This window comes from Centruroides vittatus, unplaced genomic scaffold, assembly GCF_030686945.1.
Source record: "Centruroides vittatus isolate TY-2023 unplaced genomic scaffold, ASM3068694v2 scaffold_435, whole genome shotgun sequence".
In the NCBI taxonomy this organism is placed as follows: Eukaryota; Metazoa; Arthropoda; class Arachnida; order Scorpiones; family Buthidae; genus Centruroides; species Centruroides vittatus.
In genome coordinates this window covers 7,286,921-7,299,537 of record NW_027122708.1, presented here as the reverse complement: position 1 = coordinate 7,299,537, position 12,617 = coordinate 7,286,921, and the positions used below count along the sequence as shown (strand labels likewise).

Below are 12,617 nucleotides of genomic sequence, written 5' to 3'. Positions count from 1 at the left end.
TCTTCCAGGATTTTATACTCTACACACCCCTGTTTCTCAAGGAAGAATGTCGCTATTTCGTCTTTTAGCTGCCAAACTCTCTCGAAGACGCGTCCTGGGCCGTGTTCAGTAACGCAGAATTCTTGCTAAGTCTAGTTATGCTGTAATGTTGAACTCGTTTCTAACTAGTGCTTGACTCCTCCCACCACTAGCTTCCTTTATCTATTCTTAGCTCCGCCCACTAAGCCACTCAGAATTCTAACATAGGTGTTCTGCGTTACTGAACACAGCCCTGCACTTAGTCACCTTACTTTCGAGTAGTACAATATATCAGAGTACTCAGATTGCATGGATTCTAGAAACTCCCGAAATTGTCTGTGAGCAAGCCATCGAGATCGAATAGTATTAACCAGCTTCACAATAACGTCAAGCACAGATTTTATCTCTAAAGCAGATTTACACAGGGCGTCTTGGTGTATGATGCAATGTAGAAATATATCATTGTTATCTGAATATTTTTCATTAAAGATCCCAACAAATCCAGATTTTTTCCCCTGTCATATTTCTCGCTCTATCTGTTGTTATAGTACATATGCAATTTATAGGTACTTTCAAAGTTGAAATTCCTTCCATAAATTCGTGAAAAATATCCTATCCTGTCCTAGTTCCCTTCAATGACCTCATGCATGCTAGTTCCTCTGTAATACAGAAGTTTTCGTCAACACCTGTTATAAATAATAGCAACTGTGCAGTATCATTTATATCAGAGCTTTCATCCATAGTAATTGAGCAGAATTTAAATTGGCCAATCTTTGATCCCAACTGTGATAATATGTTTTTATCTATTGCTTCGATTCTAGAAGTCACTGTTTTCCGAGATAAGCTTATCGTTTCGAAATCTTTTCTTTTGCCAAAACATATAATATCGCAAACTTTGAGCATGCAGTGTTTAACAAACTCTCCATCAGAGAGAGCTTTCTTTCTTACTTTCTTACTTAGCAATATTGTATGCTACAACATAACTTGCATGTGTAGCTGCTTGCTGAGAACTATTTCCTTTCTTAAAAATACTTGGCTGACCTGATAGTTTTTTGCGTAGATCTTCTGCTTTTTGTTTTCTTTTTTCTTCGGTCATGGCTCTAACCTCGACATTGTTGTGCTTATAGTTGAAGTGTCGTGAAATGTTATATTCTTTGTAGACTGCTACAGTTTCGTTGCAGATGAGACATAGTGGTTTACCCCTAAAAACTGTGAAAGAGTATTTCCAAGTCCATTCATTTTTGAAAACACGGCACTCAGAATCAACTTTACGTTTCTTATTTAACATCTTAGGGCTAAAATTTTTCACAATATGAAGAGTAAAACTAGCAAACCAACAACGCTGAGACAGGTCTGAATCAAGAAACGTGTTTCGGTATCTAATCGCGTTGCCAGTTTTACTCTTCGCTACAAAGTTGCCAGCAGCCAGTGCCTTTCACTCTCAACATAACATTCCAATATCTAGGATAAGTCAATAAATTTGGAAGTCGTCACTGATATAAAACGAAAGAGAGGAAAAAAGAAAAAAATATTTATTTTTCTTATAGTCTGTATTCTCTTTTATTCGTCAGATTAGAAATAATGTCGCGCGGGCCGGATAGAATATTTCAGGGGGCTGCATCTGGCCCGCGGGCCGTAGTTTGCCCATCACTGATCTACAGCATACACACACAAATATATACCAAAATTAAATTTAATAGAGTAGAAATCTAATATAAAAAATCGTACAAATTTTCTTATAATAAACAAATGAAACTGTCGATGACATTATTTAGTTATTATTTAAAACAAATACAGCCAATTTTACTTTTCTCTATTTATCTGCGGTTTTAGAGGACCGATGCCATCGGCGTTCAGTAAAATATTGAAGTCCTCCCAAAATTTTACCTTAAATGAGATATGAAATTTTTGAGATATCATATTTTTACGTTCATCCAAAAAAATTAATCGTTAGTTCGAGCTGCCTCGCGGTTACTAAATTCTTTGTCATATTACTAAAAACTGCATTTGAAACTCCTTCAGTCTGTATCGTGCTTAAATAAATGCAGCCTGGGATCGACAATTTATACACTCGTAAATATCCTATCACCGAGCGAATTTGCAAACTAATTTATGATCCCTTTCAACTTACAAAACTCAGTCGAGTCGACAGTGACGTCACCAAATGTCGTTCGACAACTTCTCACACAACAGACTAGAGCCCCTGCATCGACAAAAGATAAAGTGCGACGCCGGTAAATGCAAGATGTTAGAACCCATATAAATACGGCAAGTCGTTAACGAATGCGAAAACATTCGCGACGGACTATGGAAGAGAGTAGTTAAGTAAGACTACGAAAATTACAAGGCTAAAGAAATATATTACAACGCGATTTCTTCGCGTACGCTTGACACCTCAAGACCGCTACGAACTAAACGGAGGCTTAAAAAAGACGCCGACAAAAGACACGATCTCGACGAGGGTGGGATTCGAACCCACGCGGGTATAACCCAATGGATTAGCAGTCCATCGCCTTAACCGCTCGGCCACCTCGTCCTACGGAGCACTTCTATCTTTCGATACATGTATTTTCGCCAACCACTCAACGCTCGGTAACAAACTGTTGTTTGTTGAGTGGTTGGCGAAAACACAGTTGCACTCAGAATATTGGCTGCAGTAGCGTGGCGAGTGATCCGGTGATAGCGTTGTCGATAACACCGGACACTATCTCACAGAGTAAGTATTTCGTGTTCCGAACACTGAAAACTTGATTTTCGACTCGGGCGATGTGGCGTCTTCTTGTCTGTAGTAATATAGCTTTCTACCTTACATGAATGCCTGCGTACCGCTACGAACCAGCTGAAATCGCGCCAGTTAGTTCTGCAAACGCGCGCAGGCAGACAAATCGGTGTAATGCAAGCCCTAAACTGCAACAACATTGTGGAAGAAACAAGTTGGCGGAAGCAAATCATTTCACGTAAATTCGCAGACACTATATTCGTTCCGTCGATAGCTCAGTTGGTAGAGCGGTGGACTGTAGGGGCATAGCTATCCATAGGTCGGTGGTTCAAATCCGCCTCGACGGATAGGATTTTTTTCACGTCCGGCGTCAAAACTTATGAGAACCAATTTGCAACTTCGCGATTCGACCTGTTTCGAGAACACGCGAATGGATAAACCCGCCCTGCGAGAGTTCACATGTTATTTTATTTCATTTTTTTTTCGTTGCAGACGTTGCGATCGAAAGCTACAGTTACGGCGACAGTTCGCGATTTCGCGTTGAATTTAAAGAAAGCTGTAACGAGCAGTTGTACTTCCGCGCGCTTTGATTGTTTTCACGAAAGCATTCGTTCAACTCGGCCGACATAAATTCGAACATTTAAAGGCGTGAAAGAATTGACAGCGCCCCAAGATGCGTCGCCTGGAAATGCTTGAAGAGAAGATTAAATATTTGAAACGAAATAGCGTATTATTGACATATCTGTGTTCAGGTATGCACGTACGATAACTAGCAAAAATAAACAATTTATGTATTTTAGTTTTAAAATACAAATAATACATACATAATACAAATTGATACGATACAAACAATGATAGAAAAACTTGCTTTTTTAATTTTTTATAAACTAATTCTATTCGGCGATTTTTTCCGCAAAGTCGTTAATTACTTTATCATAAAAGTCGCTGGTCGTCGACTCCATCAACGTATTTAAAAGCACTTTTTCTATCGAAAGCAACGCTAGCGACGACAATTTTTCCTCTGACCGAGCGTGTGTTCCTGGCCAATGTATGAATTCGCTCCATGGTCGAAAAAGTGCGCTAAACAGATCCACTGGTAGATGGTACCGTAAAAATGAATGATATTAAATCATATAATTTTTTTAGTACGTCTTTGTTCGGATCGACATTAATTATAATATGTTTTATGTTTAAGAGTTACTTGTCAATATAGTCCGGACACGAATATAAATATTGCGATTTACTACGTAATTTAGAAAAATCAAAAAATTTCCCATAAAATTTACTTAATTTAAAGAATTAAAACACGCTTGGAAAAATTGTTAATAATTTTAATATTATGAAAAACATTTAAAAGTGATAAAAAATTTTAAAGATTTTATGTCTGAAAATCTGTCAATATAATTACAGTATAATTAAAAGAAAATTATAATTTAATATAACTTTGCAAAGAAATGTACATAAAAATAACATTGAATACTTTTTACTTTTTAAATCTTAAACAATTCACTTAGTTAGTAGCTTTTTACCCAGTGGTTAAGGGAATCGTTGGAAGCGTTACACGTGTGTAGTTTCCATGGGCTAAACCGGGTGAGGTTGGTGCTCTGTAAAGCGCATTCGCCAATGCCCTCTCGCTGCTTTACACCAATTCCGTTATTCTCGCCGTGGAAGCTGTCTCGTAAGTGCTTCCATTCCGCCACTAACATTCGAATATACAATAGTAATCTTGTCGTTTTTTTCACATATAGAATAGAATTTTTGAATAAGATACATAATGCAGTTATAATAAAATATTAATATTAATTAATTCAAAGTACGTTAAAATATGAAAATTTATATTTTAGAAAATACAAGGGAAGGTCATTGGAATGTGGATGCGGCACTTCCACCGCTTCCAATGACGACACGTTACTGCCATCCACCAATCAGAAGTCAGTGAAATTTAGGTCATTGTGACTCGACGCGAAAATGGCGGAAAACGAGTTTTTGTGTACGTTTTCTGGTGGCTACTCTAGAATAGATCTCGAAAGATTTATCGAAAACATCTGAAAGTATTCATGTATCTACGACATCCCCAGGAATTTTTCGGGGGTGGTCCGTCCGGATATGTCGGGCCCCGTCCCTCACCACCTGGTCGCCCCATTGTGGGCCTGGCCGAACCCATAATGGCTTGCAAAAGAGGCCCTCTTAGTGCCCACAGGGCGGAAAGAATTAAAAAAAAAAAAAATGTATCTACGACAAGAGGTATCCCGATTATAATGGATGCCTAAAACACGTGATATGGACGACCAAAGGAAAATTCTTCAATTTCGAGGAGTATATACGTAGTAAAAAAGCTAAGCTTTTAAGTGCTGTATATTATCTTAATAATACGATAATAAAAGTTAATATATGAAAGTAAAGATATAATTTTTACTACATTTGTAATTATAGTACAGAAAAAACTCGTAGAATATAATCATTGTCTTTATATCGATATATCACGTATACGACCGTAATAGTACCGTCGCCGTCAAAAGCTTCGCTAGCCGGACCTCCACCGCAATCCGAGCGCAAACGCAAATAGGTCACGTGATTAAAAGCTTTTACGGCAAAGGGTTTTGCGCTAGTGAAGTCGCGGCCTAAATGTAGTAAATTGAATGTAATAAAAATTAAATTTTAATTATTAATTTTTGAATTTCTTTATAACCGGATCAATTTTGATACTATATATAACAAAATTGGTGAAATCATTTCGGCACCCGGAATAACACTATAACTTAGGTTCGGCACAACACCGCTCAAAGGTTGTGTAATGGCTACATGTTTGCAATTTAATAAATGGGGCTGAACCACTTTCCGCCATTGTGCCCTGTCTACACATGTAACTAGCATGTATGCAATAAATAAAAAGAATAATAGAAAAAGTATGACGCACGCTTTTTTGGTGCTTTCATAACCATACTTTATTGACGAGAAATTAAAACAATACTATAAATCACATACATATATTTTCTATGATTTTACGGTTATAACTCTCGAAGTAGAACATCTATGTATGCAGGAACGATAGGACACTTATCCGTGATTGTAGAATTCCCTTACCGAAACCAGAACATGTGACAACTGTATTTAAATATCAAGCCAACAAAAGCCTGAATGAAGAATTACTTTATGCACTTAAACAAATATTTATATCTATAAAATGATTTATAGAAAATTTTTTTACCAAGAATCACTTATTTTATCAGGAACTTCCAAACAGATAAGTTAGAAAAACAGGTTCACCGATGCGCTGTTTGATGCACACTGGAATATACCCAAAATATTTAACCGAACCAATAACTTAAAAATATACTGCTAGTTGCTGCATTTTTCTACAGCAATGTACAAAAATTATAATCAAATCTTTTTCATTACCGGTTTTTTGGGACATTTAGAAGAGCTGGATGTCAAAATGAACATCCCGCTTCTCCAACATTTTTGCAACCATTGATATATATTAAATTAACTATATATAGTCATGTCATTATATTCCCTATTAAAACTACGTTGGTGTCACGTTGATGTCAATTTTTTCAATGCTTTCATCTGGTGATGATAGAGTCAGAGTGTCGTCAGTTCCAATTGATTTAGAAACTTGGTTCATTTGTTTGTCATTATCCTCTGACGATTTTGTATTTTCTTTTATTACCATGAAAGAATAGTATCGTTCCATAAGAACGAAATATTTGATTTCGTTCTTATGGAACGATACTATTCGGTTTTTTTAGCCTGATGATGGCCTATAGCAGGGGTGGCCAACTTTTGTGTACATAAGATCTACTTTTTATCTTAAAAATGTGTCGCGATCGACTTGTTGTCGTAGGCATAGTCTAAGTGGCGAGGGGGGTGTGAAATACATACTATGTTTATACACTGTGCTTCAGTACGAGGTGCACTCCCGCGAGCTATGGGTAGATAAGAAAATATATGTTCAAAACTATTTTTTATTTTTTAAATCACTTATTAAGTTTTCAAGATATAAGCTCATAAAGAAAATAAATTTCCAGACCCAACTTTTGATATTTGCAGTTACGAGTTCATTCCGTACAGGCGGCACCTAAAAAAATCGATTTTTCGACACTTTCAAGATAGATTTTTATTAACTTAAAATATAATTTAATTTTTTTTATCAATTACAATGTATAAATTGTGGTACTATTTGTTCGTAAACTTGAAAAAGTTGTTATAAAACTGCACAGTACGGCTGATAATTTGATTATAAGATTTTACTTTCGCGATTTTTTTTTTGGGCGAGGAAAATTTATCATGGAAGAATGATATAAGATTTTTAGACTTATTTTTTGCTAATCTATCAATAGCTCGCGGGAGTGCTCTTTGTACTGAAACACCCTGTATATCTACCTACGTAAAAAACAACGTAATTATTTAACGGGCCAAAAAACTCACGTCCAGGGGAATTAAAACAACATGAGTAATTATTAACAATATTTATTAATTCAAATTAGCTACTGATAAAGACAGATTTAGAATTTATTTTATTACGTTACATTAATGGGAGGACTGAGTTTGCACGTCTCTTACCAAGGAAACATAATTAGGTGTATATCCTGACAAAGATAATAATAATGATTCTTCAGTATGGGAATCAGTCAGGACAGAATGTTTAGTCTTCGTTAACTTTAAGTATGAAAATGCCAATTCACACAGGTATGTAGTTCCGAAACAGGAATAAATATATTTGCTACATTTGGTGATACTGGGATATTTTTCTCAATTGACGTATTTCCAAAAATCCAAAAATATAGAGGTCTGTTGCCGAAAACGCTCACTTATCAAGTAAATAGATAGGTAAGAAAAGCCATAATTTAATTTAAAACATAAAGAACAGGTACTTACATTTTAAACAAATGAAAAATTGAAACTCAACGTTGTCACCGTGGATAAACAATATTGATTAATAATAATAATATTGTTAATACTAAAGAAAAGAAGCTACCGCATGACAGTATCAAATATTCAAGCTAAATGGCTGTGTTTTCTACGAGTCCAGTCATAACTGCATGCATATTGTTGCTTTTGCGCGTTACATTCACGCGTTGCGTTCAGTTACAAGTGTAACACATTAAGTCAAGACATCGCGAGCGATCGACCAAAATTGGCATCGTGATCGACCGGTCGATCGCGATCGACTTGTTGGCCACCCCTGGCCTATAGAATAGGCCGAAAACGTTTGTTTAAAATTAAACTTTCTCAGCGAAGATAACGGTGTTAGATTTTGTTTATTACAAGGATAAATCTTTATTTTTTTAAAAAATTATTTTATAGTTTACATTGTTTTATTTGAGTTATGTGCTCTTGCAGAATGTCTAACGGTCAAAGAAAACTGTCTGGTTACCAGTACAAAAAAAGGAGGATGGAAAAGGAAGCCGAAAGGCGAAAACAAGCTGGCGCGTTAAAAAATTATATCCAGAGTTGTACCAAAACAAATGACGACTCTGAGAATCTAACATCAAGCGTTGTCGTAACGCCGATATAATCTTTCTTATTGCGTGAGATTATCGACTTTGAAAATAATTTATATAATGATGATCCGGAAGAGTTAATAGAAATTAACAAAGGAGTTGTTGGACTAACGGACAAGATTCATAAGAATTTGACGAGAAAATATATTAAGAAAATGAAATGGATTATCGCTAAGCAAGCAGTAAGAAAGAATAAGAAAAATCTTGCAACTTTTGTTGTGTGGGACCAGGTGGAGGTACCAGACAAGATTAGGGAAGTTCTAGAAAAAGGCCCGAACTTCGTCCCTGAGAATCCAAGAAATTGGGAAACATCGATTCAAGAGATTGAAAGAGGAATCGTTGGGCTAGATTCGATAGAAAAAGATTATTTTAGGTGGAAACGGTCATTAAAAACCAAGAACGTTGGAAGCTAGGAGGGCTTAAGAATAACGATATTCGGGTTACTAAGCGTTGGCTGGATGTAAACGATTTACTGGTAACAAGAGCGGACAAAACTAAACATTTGGTGATCATGAAAAGAGAAACTTACAAAAAGGCGATAGTAGATTACATCGAAAAAACGGAATGTGAAAAGGTTAACGTTAATATTATTGAGAGCATTGATAGACGGGTCAAGAAGCTAGAAGGGACAAAGCTTTCTACTGTTTTACCTTTTATTAAGAAGTGCCGGAACCCAAGGCCTGCTATTCCAAGGTTGTTTGCATTCGCTAAAACCCACAAGGAGGGTAAACAAATTAGGCCGATAGTAGAAAAGTGCAGAGGACCGACTTTTGTCTTAGAAAAAAGATTACACAAGTTTATCTCCTCCCAGCTTGAAAGCAACGCACTAGTGGCAGAGGATCCTGGAACTGTGGTTAAGGAAATTCAACACATATCGTTAATGGAAAATGAAGTAGGAACGGTATTAGATTATGAGAGCTTATATCCGTCCATAAGAATTCTATCATGCAAGGAAGCACTACTCGAATTATTGTTCAGCAGAATCCCTGAATTGTTACATTACAACAACGAAGTAGTAGAACTGGCTAACCTGATATGCTACGAATCTATCTTCAGCTATGATGGACAAGCATATAGACAGAAAAGAGGGGTTCCAATGGGAAGTCCGATCTCAGGAATTCTATGTGAGTTGGTTGTGAGAAAGCTGGAGAAAAGAGTTTTGTTTGACTTCCGTAAGGATATAGTATATTTTAAAAGATATGTAGACGACATCTTTATATTATGGAAGAATAACCGTAAGATTAATGAGTTCATTGAAGGCATCAATCGTAATAACGACGGCCTAAAACTGAAATTAGAACAGAAAAGTTCCGTAACAATTCATTTTTTAGACATCAACATCCAGTTCAAGAACGGGCATTTATCTACCAGTGTTTACGTTAAACCAACGCACAGTCCGCTTTATATCCCTTCGCAATCAAATGATCCGTATCATTATAAGATGGCGGCATTCCGGGCTCTAATCCGAAGGGCCTTTCTATATTGTGATAACGTTATGGACAGAGCAAAGGAAATTAACAGAATTCTACTGGTAGCCGAAACCTTAGGATACAGGAAAAGCGCAATAACAGGAATGGTTAAAAGGTACGAGAAGAACGTAGCAAGAGGCTCTAAACAACGTCCCGCTAAGATCACTAAATTCACTTATAACAGATATGCCAAAAGCATTATGAAAGAAATTGCGAACCGCAATGAGACATCAATAATTCTGAAAAGAGCCCCGAACCTTTATAAGATTTTAAGGAATGACAAGGATAGCATTAGGAAGGAAGAAAAAGCGGGTGTGTATAGGATACCATACGAGAACGCACAGCTGGGAATTAAGAAAGATTATATCGGCGTTACGACAAGGAGTTTGAGTGTAAGACTCAAGGAGCACAAGTATAACATCAGAAAAAGCTCCAACGCCACGGTACTATCCCAAATGGCTCAGACCGAAAGCTCGATAGTTAAATGGGATGAAGCGGACATTATAAAACCCGTGAGCTCCCCAACGTTGGCGAGGACCGCTGAGAAAATAGAGATTTACAAGAGCAAGCTGGAAGGGGCGTGTATAAATGCGAGGGACGCTGAGGGCCTTCCATCGGCCTGGAAGTATATGGTTAAAAACTCTGCAAGGAACTCTTAATTTACATGTTTATTTTATGGTTCTATGCTTGTGTTTAGAAGTTTTTCTGAGTTTATTTTTGATTTTTATTTTGTTTTTTATTTTGTTTTTAATTCTATACGATATTAGTTTATTATGTATCATCTTTTAATCCGTTGTTAATTTTTAAATTTAAATATTTGTATTAATCCGTTGTTAATTTAAAGTTTAAATATTTGTATTCGTTCTTATGGAACGATACTATTCGATTTTTTAGCCTGATGATGGCCTATAGAATAGGCCGAAAACGTTTGTTTAAAATTAAACTTTCTCAGCGAAGATAAGGTGTTAGATTTTGTTTATATAATTTTTGCTGGGCACGTTTTATTTAATGTTATTTAATGATTTATCCTTGTTCTAAATAAGCTAAAACCGTTTGTTTATTATTTATTTTGTCAACGTATACATTAATTATTAATAGGACAATTATACTGGTGTTAAGCATTTACACAAGAATTGATGAAAGAGTTCTTAAAGAAACTTAATTAAAGATAACTTCAAAATTATATTCTGTCAATGAACATAAAAAATATTTATGGCTTACACATAACATTTTTCGTATCCTGTGAACGTAAAGAAAGTCTAGTGTTTTTATATATGTATTTTATAATAACAAATATTTCAGCAAACCATAAATAGTAGTGATGTAACGAATATTCGGTTACTACCTGGTATTCGGCCTATTCGGCCTATTTTTCACTATTCGGCCAAATACCGAATATTTAAATCATTATTCGGCCGAATACCGAATATTTAGTCACTATTCGGCCGAATACCGAATACCTAAAAACAAGAGTAAGAAATAACAAAAACACAGTAAATTAATCATTTTGGTAACTTTTATTAATGCTGAAAATTAAACTATAATTATATAAAGTTAATAAGAAATAGCATCTAACTCTAGTATTAAATTATTTCATAATTAAATAATATTATAGCTTTTATCTTATACTATAGCCCGATATCTTATGGCATTGATGGGGTGTAGGTTAAAATGTATCGGGCATTAATATTATTGTTTAGTTAATTATGTTATATTCGTATTCGCGTATATTTTTATATTTTTTACGATATTTTAAAATGATTTACGAAACGTTTTATTGAAACTTATCGTATTTAATGAAAGAATTATTTATCTATTTCTAGAAGATGAGTAACTAATATCTAATTTATTTTATATATAAAGCAAAGAATGAGCATTTTTCATTATATGCGAAAGATAACATTTAAAATCATGTTAATTTTAAAAATATTGACAAAAACAATAGCAACAAAATATTACAAAACTTCACAAATAGAAAACCCCCAATAATATATTTGAACTGTTCTACAACTAGGGAAAAACTAGACCATAAATCTCCCCACTAAAGTATATCCTTAGGGTACTATTCAGTCTACAAATACGTAGTAAAAACAAAATTTTAGTGCTTAATTAAAGAATTAAAAAGATGATTGCAAATAAAATAACTTATAAGTTATAACTTACATCTAAATACCAACAACTGCCGAATCGTATCGGGCTATTTACGGCTATTACATAAATTATAAACCAATTTGGCACTAGAGGTAGACGTTAAGCTCTATCTCATATTAACTTTAATAATTATAATTTAATTAATTAATTTAAATAATTTAGACCTACCGGAAGAAAAAATCGTAGTGACAGCAAGACTATAGAAAGCAGGGTGCGCTATCCTTGCCATAATGCGGTTTGAGCGCCAATTTTCGTACGTGCGTTAATCAAGCCAAATAGTTTGGCCGAATATTCGGTATTCGGCCACGCTCCTAGCCGAATATTCAGTATTCGGCTGAGGTCAAATATACTATTCGTTACATCACTAATAAATAGCCATTAAAAACAATTTTATAATTCTTCATTTTATTCAGTTCAATTATTCAAATACATTATTATAAAACGCGTTTTATCTAAGTAATGAACTTAATAAATGTCTTATATTATTGATTCGAATAGTTATTTTCATGAAACAAAAATATAAATAATTATACCTATAGAATACATACATTCAAATTTAATACAATATTTTATTAATTTAAAAAACAGCCTTTTTAAATAAATAAAATATTTATTTTATTTAAAAACGGTTTCATTGTTTCAATTCGATAATCGATTTACGATAAACTAATATCTATCAAACTTAACAACAGCTTAATTATAGATGTACAGTACTTACTTTTAAAAATTAAAAATTCGCACTTAACTCTTCAC

At 34.7% G+C, this 12,617-nt stretch overlaps 2 non-coding genes across 2 annotated transcripts; one reads left to right on the top strand and one right to left on the bottom strand.

Moving 5' to 3' along the window:
* Positions 1–2,472: 2,472 nt before the first annotated feature.
* Positions 2,473–2,554, bottom strand: TRNAS-GCU (transfer RNA serine (anticodon GCU)). The gene has a single exon. It is a non-coding gene; the product is annotated as a tRNA-Ser (tRNA).
* Positions 2,555–3,001: 447 nt separating this feature from the next.
* TRNAY-GUA (transfer RNA tyrosine (anticodon GUA)) lies at positions 3,002–3,084 on the top strand. The gene is given in 2 exon segments: positions 3,002–3,038; positions 3,049–3,084. It is a non-coding gene; the product is annotated as a tRNA-Tyr (tRNA).
* Positions 3,085–12,617: the final 9,533 nt, after the last annotated feature.